Source organism: Conger conger, chromosome 15 (assembly GCF_963514075.1).
Source record: "Conger conger chromosome 15, fConCon1.1, whole genome shotgun sequence".
In the NCBI taxonomy this organism is placed as follows: domain Eukaryota; kingdom Metazoa; phylum Chordata; class Actinopteri; order Anguilliformes; family Congridae; genus Conger; species Conger conger.
The window spans coordinates 32,969,836-32,983,615 of NC_083774.1; the positions used below are offsets into that span (position 1 = coordinate 32,969,836).

The 13,780-nt window shown below is 40.4% G+C and overlaps 9 non-coding genes across 9 annotated transcripts; all 9 read left to right on the forward strand.

Annotated features, from left to right (window-relative positions):
- Window positions 1–551: 551 nt before the first annotated feature.
- Window positions 552–633, forward strand: trnal-uag (transfer RNA leucine (anticodon UAG)). The gene has a single exon. It is a non-coding gene; the product is annotated as a tRNA-Leu (tRNA).
- A 1,029-nt stretch (window positions 634–1,662) lies between these two features.
- On the forward strand, window positions 1,663–1,744 carry trnal-uag (transfer RNA leucine (anticodon UAG)). Its single transcript has one exon. It is a non-coding gene; the product is annotated as a tRNA-Leu (tRNA).
- Window positions 1,745–1,949: 205 nt separating this feature from the next.
- trnal-aag (transfer RNA leucine (anticodon AAG)) lies at window positions 1,950–2,031 on the forward strand. The gene has a single exon. It is a non-coding gene; the product is annotated as a tRNA-Leu (tRNA).
- Window positions 2,032–3,060: 1,029 nt separating this feature from the next.
- On the forward strand, window positions 3,061–3,142 carry trnal-aag (transfer RNA leucine (anticodon AAG)). Its single transcript has one exon. It is a non-coding gene; the product is annotated as a tRNA-Leu (tRNA).
- Window positions 3,143–4,995: 1,853 nt separating this feature from the next.
- On the forward strand, window positions 4,996–5,077 carry trnal-aag (transfer RNA leucine (anticodon AAG)). Its single transcript has one exon. It is a non-coding gene; the product is annotated as a tRNA-Leu (tRNA).
- A 2,964-nt stretch (window positions 5,078–8,041) lies between these two features.
- trnal-aag (transfer RNA leucine (anticodon AAG)) lies at window positions 8,042–8,123 on the forward strand. The gene has a single exon. It is a non-coding gene; the product is annotated as a tRNA-Leu (tRNA).
- A 1,853-nt stretch (window positions 8,124–9,976) lies between these two features.
- On the forward strand, window positions 9,977–10,058 carry trnal-aag (transfer RNA leucine (anticodon AAG)). Its single transcript has one exon. It is a non-coding gene; the product is annotated as a tRNA-Leu (tRNA).
- A 742-nt stretch (window positions 10,059–10,800) lies between these two features.
- trnal-uag (transfer RNA leucine (anticodon UAG)) lies at window positions 10,801–10,882 on the forward strand. The gene has a single exon. It is a non-coding gene; the product is annotated as a tRNA-Leu (tRNA).
- Window positions 10,883–11,086: 204 nt separating this feature from the next.
- Window positions 11,087–11,168, forward strand: trnal-uag (transfer RNA leucine (anticodon UAG)). The gene has a single exon. It is a non-coding gene; the product is annotated as a tRNA-Leu (tRNA).
- The last annotated feature ends 2,612 nt before the right edge of the window (window positions 11,169–13,780 follow it).

The window sequence follows — 13,780 nt, forward strand, 5'->3', positions numbered from 1 at the left end:
TTGTTCTAATTGGTTCACAAAATAATGAAATTTTCTCGCCATAAAGAAGGGTAACATTTAAATGAAAACTTCCTCTTGTCGATTTGTTTGTCTGACTAGTTGATCTGACTTACATACTGTTATTTGAAGAAGGTGAGGACATGAAATCCTGACACAAAATGGTTTCTTTTGGACGCACATTTACACAAGTAAATGGACCAGAAATACAAAGAGCTGTGAATGGTCCAGAATGTTTGAAGAGATGAACAGTCAGTGTTGCTCAATGCATTCAATGCATTTTTCACTCCAAATCAAGTGCCGGAATTATTCGTTCTCAAACCTAAAAAATATATAAAAAATCAAAACCGTCTAAATTTCAAAACATGTAGCATGTTGTCTATGAAGACAGAAATGCTCTGACACAGATCAAGTAATCCTTTACATCATTGGAATTAGCAAAACACTTTCATCACACAATGTAAAATTGACTTTACGTAGTCCTGAAAAATGATGAAATTAAAGAAAACTGCCAGTATTCAAAGATTTTCTTTTAATGCCAGGTCCTGGTTTTAGGTAGCGTGGCCGAGCGGTCCAAGGCGCTGGATTTAGGCTCCAGTCTTTTCGGAGGCGAGGGTTCGAATCCCTCCGCTGCCATTTTAACTACGAACGTGCATACTTGGGAGCTCCACGCGAAAAGCTCCTTCTAAGTGAATCAACAAAGATTTCACACGGTCAGGATGCCATCTTGTTCTTCAGTGTTCAGACAACGGCAACACCCATAAAAACTTCCCACATTTGAATAAGATTCAGTAACTGTTAGGATTCAATGTTTTTCTTGTTGTGTGGTGTGTGTGCTTTAGGTAGCGTGGCCGAGCGGTCCAAGGCGCTGGATTAAGGCTCCAGTCTCTTCGGAGGCGAAGGTTCGAATCCCTCCGCTGCGATTTTCAGCAAAAAAGCTGCAAAACGTGCTTAATGGTCAGCTTCATGCTACACCCTGGTTCTCACGGTATTACCACAGATCTCACATTGAGAGAATGCCAGCATGCTTTTCAGTGCAGAGACAATACCAACAATTTTTGTGGCTGATTTCAACAGTTGTTGGCATAGACAGGCTAAACACTGGTTGTTCTAATTGGTTCACAAAATAATGAAATTTTCTCGCCATAAAGAAGGGTAACATTTAAATGAAAACCTCCTCTTGTCGATTTGTTTGTCTGACTAGTTGATCTGACTTACATACTGTTATTTGAAGAAGGTGAGGACATGAAATCCTGACACAAAATGGTTTGTTTTGGACGCACATTTACACAAGTAAATGGACCAGAAATACAAAGAGCTGTGAATGGTCCAGAATGTTTGAGGAGATGAACAGTCAGTGTTGCTCAATGCATTCAATGCATTTTTCACTCCAAATCAACTGCCGGAATTATTCGTTCTCAAACCTAAAAACTATACAAAAAATCAAAGCCATCTAAATTTCAAAACATGTAGCATGTTGTCTATGAAGACAGAAATGCTCTGACACAGATCAAGTAATCCTTTACATCATTGGAATTAGCAAAACACTTTCATCACACAATGTAAAATTGACTTTACGTAGCCAGAATAGTCCTGAAAAATGATGAAATTAAAGAAAACTGCCAGTATTCAAAGATTTTCTTTTAATGCCAGGTCCTGGTTTTAGGTAGCGTGGCCGAGCGGTCCAAGGCGCTGGATTTAGGCTCCAGTCTCTTCGGAGGCGAGGGTTCGAATCCCTCCGCTGCCATTTTAACTACGAACGTGCATACTTGGGAGCTCCACGCGAAAAGCTCCTTCTAAGTGAATCAACAAAGATTTCACACGGTCAGGATGCCATCTTGTTCTTCAGTGTTCAGACAACGGCAACACCCATAAAAACTACCCACATTTGAATAAGATTCAGTAACTGTTAGGATTCAATGTTTTTCTTGTTGTGTCATGAGTGTGCTTTAGGTAGTGTGGCCGAGCGGTCCAAGGTGCTGGATTAAGTCTCCAGTCTCTTCGGAGGCGAGGGTTCGAATCCCTCCGCTGCCATTTTCAGCAAAAAAGCTGCAAAACGTGCTTAATGGTCAGCTTCATGCTACACCCTGGTTCTCACGGTATTACCACAGATCTCACATTGAGAGAATGCCAGCATGCTTTTCAGTGCAGAGACAATACCAACAATTTTTGTGGCTGATTTCAACAGTTGTTGGCATAGACAGGCTAAACACTGGTTGTTCTAATTGGTTCACAAAATAATGAAATTTTCTCGCCATGAAGAAGGGTAACATTTAAATGAAAACCTCCTCTTGTTGATTTGTTTGTCTGACTAGTTGATCTGACTTACATACTGTTATTTGAAGAAGGTGAGGACATGAAATCCTGACACAAAATGGTTTCTTTTGGACGCACATTTACACAAGTAAATGGACCAGAAATACAAAGAGCTGTGAATGGTCCAGAATGTTTGAAGAGATGAACAGTCAGTGTTGCTCAATGCATTCAATGCATTTTTCACTCCAAATCAAGTGGCGGAATTATTTGTTCTCAAACCTAAAAAATATATAAAAAATCAAAGCCGTCTAAATTTCAAAACATGTAGCATGTTGTCTATGAAGACAGAAATGCTCTGACACAGATCAAGTAATCCTTTACATCATTGGAATTAGCAAAACACTTTCATCACACAATGTAAAATTGACTTTACGTAGCCAGAATAGTCCTGAAAAATGATGAAATTAAAGAAAACTGCCAGTTTTCAAAGATTTTCTTTTAATGCCTATCCCTGGTTTTAGGTCGCTTGGCCGAGCGGTCCAAGGTGCTGGCTTTAGGCTCCAGTCTCTCCGGAGGCGAGGGTTCGAATCCCTCCGCTGCCATTTTAACTACGAACGTGCATACTTGGGAGCTCCACGCGAAAAGCTCCTTCTAAGTGAATCAACAAAGATTTCACACGGTCAGGATGCCATCTTGTTCGTCAGTGTTCAGACAACGGCAACACCCATAAAAACTACCCACGTTTGAATAAGATTCAGTAACTGTTAGGATTCAATGTTTTTCTTGTTGGGCGGATAGCGTGCTTTAGGTTGCGTGGCCGAGCGGTCCAAGGCGCTGGATTAAGGCTCCAGTCTCTTCGGAGGCGAGGGTTCGAATCCCTCCGCTGCCATTTGCAGCAAAAAAGCTGCAAAATGTGCTTAATGGTAAGTTTCATGCTACACCCTGGTTCTCACGGTATTACCACAGATCTCACATTGAGAGAATACCAGCATGCTTTTCAGTGCAGAGACAATACCAACAATTTTTGTGGCTGATTTCAACAGTTGTTGGCATAGACAGGCTAAACACTGGTTTTTCTAATTGGTTCACAAAATAATGAAATTTTCTTGCCATAAAGAAGGGTAACATTTAAATGAAAACCTCCTCTTGTTGATTTGTTTGTCTGACTAGTTGATCTGACTTACATACTGTTATATGAAGAAGGTGAGGACATGAAATCCTGACACAAAATGGTTTGTTTTGGACGCACATTTACACAAGTAAATGGACCAGAAATACAAAGAGCTGTGAATGGTCCAGAATGTTTGAAGAGATGAACAGTCAGTGTTGCTCAATGCATTCAATGCATTTTTCACTCCAAATCAAGTGGCGGAATTATTTGTTCTCAAACCTAAAAAATATATAAAAAATCAAAGCCGTCTAAATTTCAAAACATGTAGCATGTTGTCTATGAAGACAGAAATGCTCTGACACAGATCAAGTAATCCTTTACATCATTGGAATTAGCAAAACACTTTCATCACACAATGTAAAATTGACTTTACGTAGCCAGAATAGTCCTGAAAAATGATGAAATTAAAGAAAACTGCCAGTATTCAAAGATTTTATTTTAGTGCTTGTTTCTTGTTTTAGGTACCGTGGCCGAGCGGTCCAAGGCGCTGGATTTAGGCGTCAGTCTCTTCGGAGGCGAGGGTTCGAATCCCTCAGCTGCCGTTTTCAGCAAAAAAGCTGCAAAACGTGCTTAATGGTCAGCTTCATGCTACACCCTGGTTCTCACGGTATTACCACAGATCTCACATTGAGAGAATGCCAGCATGCTTTTCAGTGCAGAGACAATACCAACAATTTTTCTGGCTGATTTCAACAGTTGTTGGCATAGACAGGCTAAACACTGGTTGTTCTAATTGGTTCACAAAATAATGAAATTTTCTCGCCATAAAGAAGGGTAACATTTAAATGAAAACCTCCTCTTGTCGATTTGTTTGTCTGACTAGTTGATCTGACTTACATACTGTTATTTGAAGAAGGTGAGGACATGAAATCCTGACACAAAATGGTTTCTTTTGGACGCACATTTACACAAGTAAATGGACCAGAAATACAAAGAGCTGTGAATGGTCCAGAATGTTTGAAGAGATGAACAGTCAGTGTTGCTCAATGCATTCAATGCATTTTTCACTCCAAATCAAGTGGCGGAATTATTTGTTCTCAAACCTAAAAAATATATAAAAAATCAAAGCCGTCTAAATTTCAAAACATGTAGCATGTTGTCTATGAATACAGAAATGCTCTGACACAGATCAAGTAATCCTTTACATCATTGGAATTAGCAAAACACTTTCATCACACAATGTAAAATTGACTTTACGTAGCCAGAATAGTCCTGAAAAATGATTAAATTAAAGAAAACTGCCAGTTTTCAAAGATTTTCTTTTAATGCTTGGTCCTTGTTTTAGGTAGCGTGGCCAAGCGGTCCAAGGCGCTGGATATAGGCTCCAGTCTCTTCGGAGGCGACGGTATGAATACCTCCGCTGCCATTTTAACTACGAACGTGCATAATTGGGAGCTCCACGCGAAAACCTCCTTCTAAGTGAATCAACAAAGATTTCACACGGTCGGGATGCCATCTTGTTCTTCAGTGTTCAGACAACGGCAACACCCATAAAAACTACCCACATTTGAATAAGATTCAATAACTGTTAGGATTCAATGTTTTTCTTGTTGTGTCGTGAGTGTGCTTTAGGTAGCGTGGCCGAGCGGTCCAAGGCGCTGGATTAAGGCTCCAGTCTCTTCGGAGGCGAGGGTTCGAATCCCTCCACTGCCGTTTTCAGCAAAAAAGCTGCAAAACGTGCTTAATGGTCAGCTTCATGCTACACCCTGGTTCTCACGGCATTACCACAGATCTCACATTGAGAGAATGCCAGCATGCTTTTCAGTGCAGAGACAATACCAACAATTTTTCTGGCTGATTTCAACAGTTGTTGGCATAGACAGGCTAAACACTGGTTGTTCTAATTGGTTCACAAAATAATGAAATTTTCTCGCCATAAAGAAGGGTAACATTTAAATGAAAACCTCCTCTTGTTGATTTGTTTGTCTGACTAGTTGATCTGACTTACATACTGTTATTTGAAGAAGGTGAGGACATGAAATCCTGACACAAAATGGTTTCTTTTGGACGCACATTTACACAAGTAAATGGACCAGAAATACAAAGAGCTGTGAATAGTCCAGAATGTTTGAAGAGATGAACAGTCAGTGTTGCTCAATGCATTCAATGCATTTTTCACTCCAAATCAAGTGGCGGTATTATTCGTTCTCAAACCTAAAAAATATATAAAAAATCAAAGCCGTCTAAATTTCAAAACATGTAGCATGTTGTCTATGAAGACAGAAATGCTCTGACACAGATCAAGTAATCCTTTACATCATTGGAATTAGCAAAACACTTTCATCACACAATGTAAAATTGACTTTACGTAGCCAGAATAGTCCTGAAAAATGATGAAATTAAAGAAAACTGCCAGTATTCAAAGATTTTATTTTAGTGCTTGTTTCTTGTTTTAGGTACCGTGGCCGAGCGGTCCAAGGCGCTGGATTTAGGCGTCAGTCTCTTCGGAGGCGAGGGTCCGAATCCCTCAGCTGCCATTTTCAGCAAAAAAGCTGCAAAACGTGCTTAATGGTCAGCTTCATGCTACACCCTTGTTCTCACGGTATTACCACAGATCTCACATTGAGAGAATGCCAGCATGCTTTTCAGTGCAGAGACAATACCAACAATTTTTGTGGCTAATTTCAACAGTTGTTGGCATAGACAGGCTAAACACTGGTTGTTCTAATTGGTTCACAAAATAATGAAATTTTCTCGCCATAAAGAAGGGTAACATTTAAATGAAAACCTCCTCTTGTCGATTTGTTTGTCTGACTAGTTGATCTGACTTACATACTGTTATTTGAAGAAGGTGAGGACATGAAATCCTGACACAAAATGGTTTCTTTTGGACGCACATTTACACAAGTAAATGGACCAGAAATACAAAGAGCTGTGAATGGTCCAGAATGTTTGAAGAGATGAACAGTCAGTGTTGCTCAATGCATTCAATGCATTTTTCACTCCAAATCAAGTGGCGGAATTATTTGTTCTCAAACCTAAAAAATATATAAAAAATCAAAGCCGTCTAAATTTCAAAACATGTAGCATGTTGTCTATGAAGACAGAAATGCTCTGACACAGATCAAGTAATCCTTTACATCATTGGAATTAGCAAAACACTTTCATCACACAATGTAAAATTGACTTTACGTAGCCAGAATAGTCCTGAAAAATGATGAAATTAAAGAAAACTGCCAGTTTTCAAAGATTTTCTTTTAATGCTTGGTCCTTGTTTTAGGTAGCGTGGCCAAGCGGTCCAAGGCGCTGGATTTAGGCTCCAGTCTCTTCGGAGGCGACGGTTTGAATACCTCCGCTGCCATTTTAACTACGAACGTGCATAATTGGGAGCTCCACGCGAAAACCTCCTTCTAAGTGAATCAACAAAGATTTCACACGGTCGGGATGCCATCTTGTTCTTCAGTGTTCAGACAACGGCAACACCCATAAAAACTACCCACATTTGAATAAGATTCAATAACTGTTAGGATTCAATGTTTTTCTTGTTGTGTCGTGAGTGTGCTTTAGGTAGCGTGGCCGAGCGGTCCAAGGCGCTGGATTAAGGCTCCAGTCTCTTCGGAGGCGAGGGTTCGAATCTCTCCACTGCCATTTTCAGCAAAAAAGCTGCAAAACGTGCTTAATGGTCAGCTTCATGCTACACCCTGGTTCTCACGGCATTACCACAGATCTCACATTGAGAGAATGCCAGCATGCTTTTCAGTGCAGAGACAATACCAACAATTTTTGTGGCTGATTTCAACAGTTGTTGGCATAGACAGGCTAAACACTGGTTGTTCTAATTGGTTCACAAAATAATGAAATTTTCTCGCCATAAAGAAGGGTAACATTTAAATGAAAACCTCCTCTTGTCGATTTGTTTGTCTGACTAGTTGATCTGACTTACATACTGTTATTTGAAGAAGGTGAGGACATGAAATCCTGACACAAAATGGTTTCTTTTGGACGCACATTTACACAAGTAAATGGACCAGAAATACAAAGAGCTGTGAATGGTCCAGAATGTTTGAAGAGATGAACAGTCAGTGTTGCTCAATGCATTCAATGCATTTTTCACTCCAAATCAAGTGGCGGAATTATTTGTTCTCAAACCTAAAAAATATATAAAAAATCAAAGCCGTCTAAATTTCAAAACATGTAGCATGTTGTCTATGAATACAGAAATGCTCTGACACAGATCAAGTAATCCTTTACATCATTGGAATTAGCAAAACACTTTCATCACACAATGTAAAATTGACTTTACGTAGCCAGAATAGTCCTGAAAAATGATTAAATTAAAGAAAACTGCCAGTTTTCAAAGATTTTCTTTTAATGCTTGGTCCTTGTTTTAGGTACCGTGGCCGAGCGGTCCAAGGCGCTGGATTTAGGCTCCAGTCTCTTCGGAGGCGACGGTATGAATACCTCCGCTGCCATTTTAACTACGAACGTGCATAATTGGGAGCTCCACGCGAAAACCTCCTTCTAAGTGAATCAACAAAGATTTCACACGGTCGGGATGCCATCTTGTTCTTCAGTGTTCAGACAACGGCAACACCCATAAAAACTACCCACATTTGAATAAGATTCAATAACTGTTAGGATTCAATGTTTTTCTTGTTGTGTCGTGAGTGTGCTTTAGGTAGCGTGGCCGAGCGGTCCAAGGCGCTGGATTAAGGCTCCAGTCTCTTCGGAGGCGAGGGTTCGAATCCCTCCACTGCCGTTTTCAGCAAAAAAGCTGCAAAACGTGCTTAATGGTCAGCTTCATGCTACACCCTGGTTCTCACGGCATTACCACAGATCTCACATTGAGAGAATGCCAGCATGCTTTTCAGTGCAGAGACAATACCAACAATTTTTCTGGCTGATTTCAACAGTTGTTGGCATAGACAGGCTAAACACTGGTTGTTCTAATTGGTTCACAAAATAATGAAATTTTCTCGCCATAAAGAAGGGTAACATTTAAATGAAAACCTCCTCTTGTTGATTTGTTTGTCTGACTAGTTGATCTGACTTACATACTGTTATTTGAAGAAGGTGAGGACATGAAATCCTGACACAAAATGGTTTCTTTTGGACGCACATTTACACAAGTAAATGGACCAGAAATACAAAGAGCTGTGAATGGTCCAGAATGTTTGAAGAGATGAACAGTCAGTGTTGCTCAATGCATTCAATGCATTTTTCACTCCAAATCAAGTGGCGGAATTATTCGTTCTCAAACCTAAAAAATATATAAAAAATCAAAGCCGTCTAAATTTCAAAACATGTAGCATGTTGTCTATGAAGACAGAAATGCTCTGACACAGATCAAGTAATCCTTTACATCATTGGAATTAGCAAAACACTTTCATCACACAATGTAAAATTGACTTTACGTAGCCAGAATAGTCCTGAAAAATGATGAAATTAAAGAAAACTGCCAGTATTCAAAGATTTTCTTTTAATGCTTGTTTCTTGTTTTAGGTACCGTGGCCGAGCGGTCCAAGGCGCTGGATTTAGGCGTCAGTCTCTTCGGAGGCGAGGGTCCGAATCCCTCAGCTGCCATTTTCAGCAAAAAAGCTGCAAAACGTGCTTAATGGTCAGCTTCATGCTACACCCTTGTTCTCACGGTATTACCACAGATCTCACATTGAGAGAATGCCAGCATGCTTTTCAGTGCAGAGACAATACCAACAATTTTTGTGGCTAATTTCAACAGTTGTTGGCATAGACAGGCTAAACACTGGTTGTTCTAATTGGTTCACAAAATAATGAAATTTTCTCGCCATAAAGAAGGGTAACATTTAAATGAAAACCTCCTCTTGTCGATTTGTTTGTCTGACTAGTTGATCTGACTTACATACTGTTATTTGAAGAAGGTGAGGACATGAAATCCTGACACAAAATGGTTTCTTTTGGACGCACATTTACACAAGTAAATGGACCAGAAATACAAAGAGCTGTGAATGGTCCAGAATGTTTGAAGAGATGAACAGTCAGTGTTGCTCAATGCATTCAATGCATTTTTCACTCCAAATCAAGTGGCGGAATTATTTGTTCTCAAACCTAAAAAATATATAAAAAATCAAAGCCGTCTAAATTTCAAAACATGTAGCATGTTGTCTATGAAGACAGAAATGCTCTGACACAGATCAAGTAATCCTTTACATCATTGGAATTAGCAAAACACTTTCATCACACAATGTAAAATTGACTTTACGTAGCCAGAATAGTCCTGAAAAATGATGAAATTAAAGAAAACTGCCAGTATTCAAAGATTTTCTTTTAATGCTTGGTCCTTGTTTTAGGTAGCGTGGCCAAGCGGTCCAAGGCGCTGGATTTAGGCTCCAGTCTCTTCGGAGGCGACGGTTTGAATACCTCCGCTGCCATTTTAACTACGAACGTGCATAATTGGGAGCTCCACGCGAAAACCTCCTTCTAAGTGAATCAACAAAGATTTCACACGGTCGGGATGCCATCTTGTTCTTCAGTGTTCAGACAACGGCAACACCCATAAAAACTACCCACATTTGAATAAGATTCAATAACTGTTAGGATTCAATGTTTTTCTTGTTGTGTCGTGAGTGTGCTTTAGGTAGCGTGGCCGAGCGGTCCAAGGCGCTGGATTAAGGCTCCAGTCTCTTCGGAGGCGAGGGTTCGAATCCCTCCACTGCCATTTTCAGCAAAAAAGCTGCAAAACGTGCTTAATGGTCAGCTTCATGCTACACCCTGGTTCTCACGGCATTACCACAGATCTCACATTGAGAGAATGCCAGCATGCTTTTCAGTGCAGAGACAATACCAACAATTTTTGTGGCTGATTTCAACAGTTGTTGGCATAGACAGGCTAAACACTGGTTGTTCTAATTGGTTCACAAAATAATGAAATTTTCTCGCCATAAAGAAGGGTAACATTTAAATGAAAACCTCCTCTTGTTGATTTGTTTGTCTGACTAGTTGATCTGACTTACATACTGTTATTTGAAGAAGGTGAGGACATGAAATCCTGACACAAAATGGTTTCTTTTGGACGCACATTTACACAAGTAAATGGACCAGAAATACAAAGAGCTGTGAATGGTCCAGAATGTTTGAAGAGATGAACAGTCAGTGTTGCTCAATGCATTCAATGCATTTTTCACTCCAAATCAAGTGGCGGAATTATTCGTTCTCAAACCTAAAAAATATATAAAAAATCAAAGCCGTCTGAATTTCAAAACATGTAGCATGTTGTCTATGAAGACAGAAATGCTCTGACACAGATCAAGTAATCCTTTACATCATTGGAATTAGCAAAACACTTTCATCACACAATGTAAAATTGACTTTACGTAGCCAGAATAGTCCTGAAAAATGATGAAATTAAAGAAAACTGCCAGTATTCAAAGATTTTCTTTTAATGCCAGGTCCTGGTTTTAGGTAGCGTGGCCGAGCGGTCCAAGGCGCTGGATTTAGGCTCCAGTCTCTTCGGAGGCGAGGGTTCGAATCCCTCCGCTGCCATTTTAACTACGAACGTGCATACTTGGGAGCTCCACGCGAAAAGCTCCTTCTAAGTGAATCAACAAAGATTTCACACTGTCAGGATGCCATCTTGTTCATCAGTGTTCAGACAACGGCAACACCCATAAAAACTACCCACATTTGAACAAGATTCAGTAATGTTAGGATTCAATGTTTTTCTTGTTGCGTTGTTAGTGAATTTTGGGTAGCGTGGCCGAGCGGTCCAAGGCGCTGGATTTAGGCTCCAGTCTCTTCGGAGGCGAGGGTTCGAATCCCTCCGCTGCCATTTTAACTACGAACGTGCATACTTGGGAGCTCCACGCGAAAAGCTCCTTCTAAGTGAATCAACAAAGATTTCACACGGTCAGGATGCCATCTTGTTCTTCAGTGTTCAGACAACGGCAACACCCATAAAAACTTCCCACATTTGAATAAGATTCAGTAACTGTTAGGATTCAATGTTTTTCTTGTTGTGTGGTTTGTGTGCTTTAGGTAGCGTGGCCGAGCGGTCCAAGGCGCTGGATTAAGGCTCCAGTCTCTTCGGAGGCGAAGGTTCGAATCCCTCCGCTGCGATTTTCAGCAAAAAAGCTGGAAAACGTGCTTAATGGTCAGCTTCAGGCTACACCCTGGTTCTCACGGTATTACCACAGATCTCACATTGAGAGAATGCCAGCATGCTTTTCAGTGCAGAGACAATACCAACAATTTTGGTGGCTAATTTCAACAGTTGTTGGCATAGACAGGCTAAACACTGGTTGTTCTAATTGGTTCACAAAATAATGAAATTTTCTCGCCATAAAGAAGGGTAACATTTAAATGAAAACCTCCTCTTGTCGATTTGTTTGTCTGACTAGTTGATCTGACTTACATACTGTTATTTGAAGAAGGTGAGGACAGGAAATCCTGACACAAAATGGTTTCTTTAGGACGCACATTTACACAAGTAAATGGACCAGAAATACAAAGAGCTGTGAATGGTCCAGAATGTTTGAGGAGATGAACAGTCAGTGTTGCTCAATGCATTCAATGCATTTTTCACTCCAAATCAAGTGCCGGAATTATTCGTTCTCAAACCTAAAAAATATATAAAAAATCAAAGCCGTCTAAATTTCAAAACATGTACCATGTTGTCTATGAAGACAGAAATGCTCTGACACAGATCAAGTAATCCTTTACATCATTGGAATTAGCAAAACACTTTCATCACACAATGTAAAATTGACTTTACGCAGCCAGAATAGTCCTGAAAAATGATGAAATCAAAGAAAACTGCCAGTTTTCAAAGATTTTCTTTTAATTCCTAACCCTGGTTTTAGCTCGCTTGGCCGAGCGGTCCAAGGCGCTGGCTTTAGGCTCCAGTCTCTTCGGAGGCGAGGGTTCGAATCCCTCGGCTGCCATTTTAACTTCGAACGTGCATACTTGGGAGCTAGACGCGAAAAGCTCTTTCTAAGTGACTCAACAAAGATTTCACACTGTCAGGATGCCATCTTGTTCATCAGTGTTAAGACAACGGCAACACCCATAAAAACTACCCACATTTGAACAAGATTCAGTAATGTTAGGATTCAATGTTTTTCTTGTTGCGTTGTCAGTGAATTGTGGGTAGCGTGGCCGAGCGGTCCAAAGCGCTGGATTAAGGCTCCAGTCTTTTCGGAGGCGAGGGTTCTAATCCCTCGGCTGGCATTTTCAGCAAAAAAGCTGCAAAACGTGCTTAATGGTCAGCTTCATGCTACACCCTGGTTCTCACGGTATTACCACAGATCTCACATTGAGAGAATGCCAGCATGCTTTTCAGTGCAGAGACAATACCAACAATTTTTGTGGCTGATTTCAACAGTTGTTGGCATAGACAGGCTAACCACTGGTTGTTCTAATTGGTTCACAAAATAATGAAATTTTCTCGCCATAAAGAAGGGTAACATTTAAATGAAAACCTCCTCTTGTTGATTTGTTTGTCTGACTAGTTGATCTGACTTACATACTGTTATTTGAAGAAGGTGAGGACATGAAATCCTGACACAAAATGGTTTCTTTTGGACGCACATTTACACAAGTAAATGGACCAGAAATACAAAGAGCTGTGAATGGTCCAGAATGTTTGAGGAGATGAACAGTCAGTGTTGCTCAATGCATTCAATGCATTTTTCACTCCAAATCAAGTGCCGGAATTATTCGTTCTCAAACCTAAAAAATATATAAAAAATCAAAGCCGTCTAAATTTCAAAACATGTACCATGTTGTCTATGAAGACAGAAATGCTCTGACACAGATCAAGTAATCCTTTACATCATTGGAATTAGCAAAACACTTTCATCACACAATGTAAAATTGACTTTACGCAGCCAGAATAGTCCTGAAAAATGATGAAATCAAAGAAAACTGCCAGTTTTCAAAGATTTTCTTTTAATTCCTAACCCTGGTTTTAGCTCGCTTGGCCGAGCGGTCCAAGGCGCTGGCTTTAGGCTCCAGTCTCTTCGGAGGCGAGGGTTCGAATCCCTCGGCTGCCATTTTAACTTCGAACGTGCATACTTGGGAGCTAGACGCGAAAAGCTCTTTCTAAGTGACTCAACAAAGATTTCACACTGTCAGGATGCCATCTTGTTCATCAGTGTTAAGACAACGGCAACACCCATAAAAACTACCCACATTTGAACAAGATTCAGTAATGTTAGGATTCAATGTTTTTCTTGTTGCGTTGTCAGTGAATTGTGGGTAGCGTGGCCGAGCGGTCCAAAGCGCTGGATTAAGGCTCCAGTCTTTTCGGAGGCGAGGGTTCTAATCCCTCGGCTGGCATTTTCAGCAAAAAAGCTGCAAAACGTGCTTAATGGTCAGCTTCATGCTACACCCTGGTTCTCACGGTATTACCACAGATCTCACATTGAGAGAATGCCAGCATGC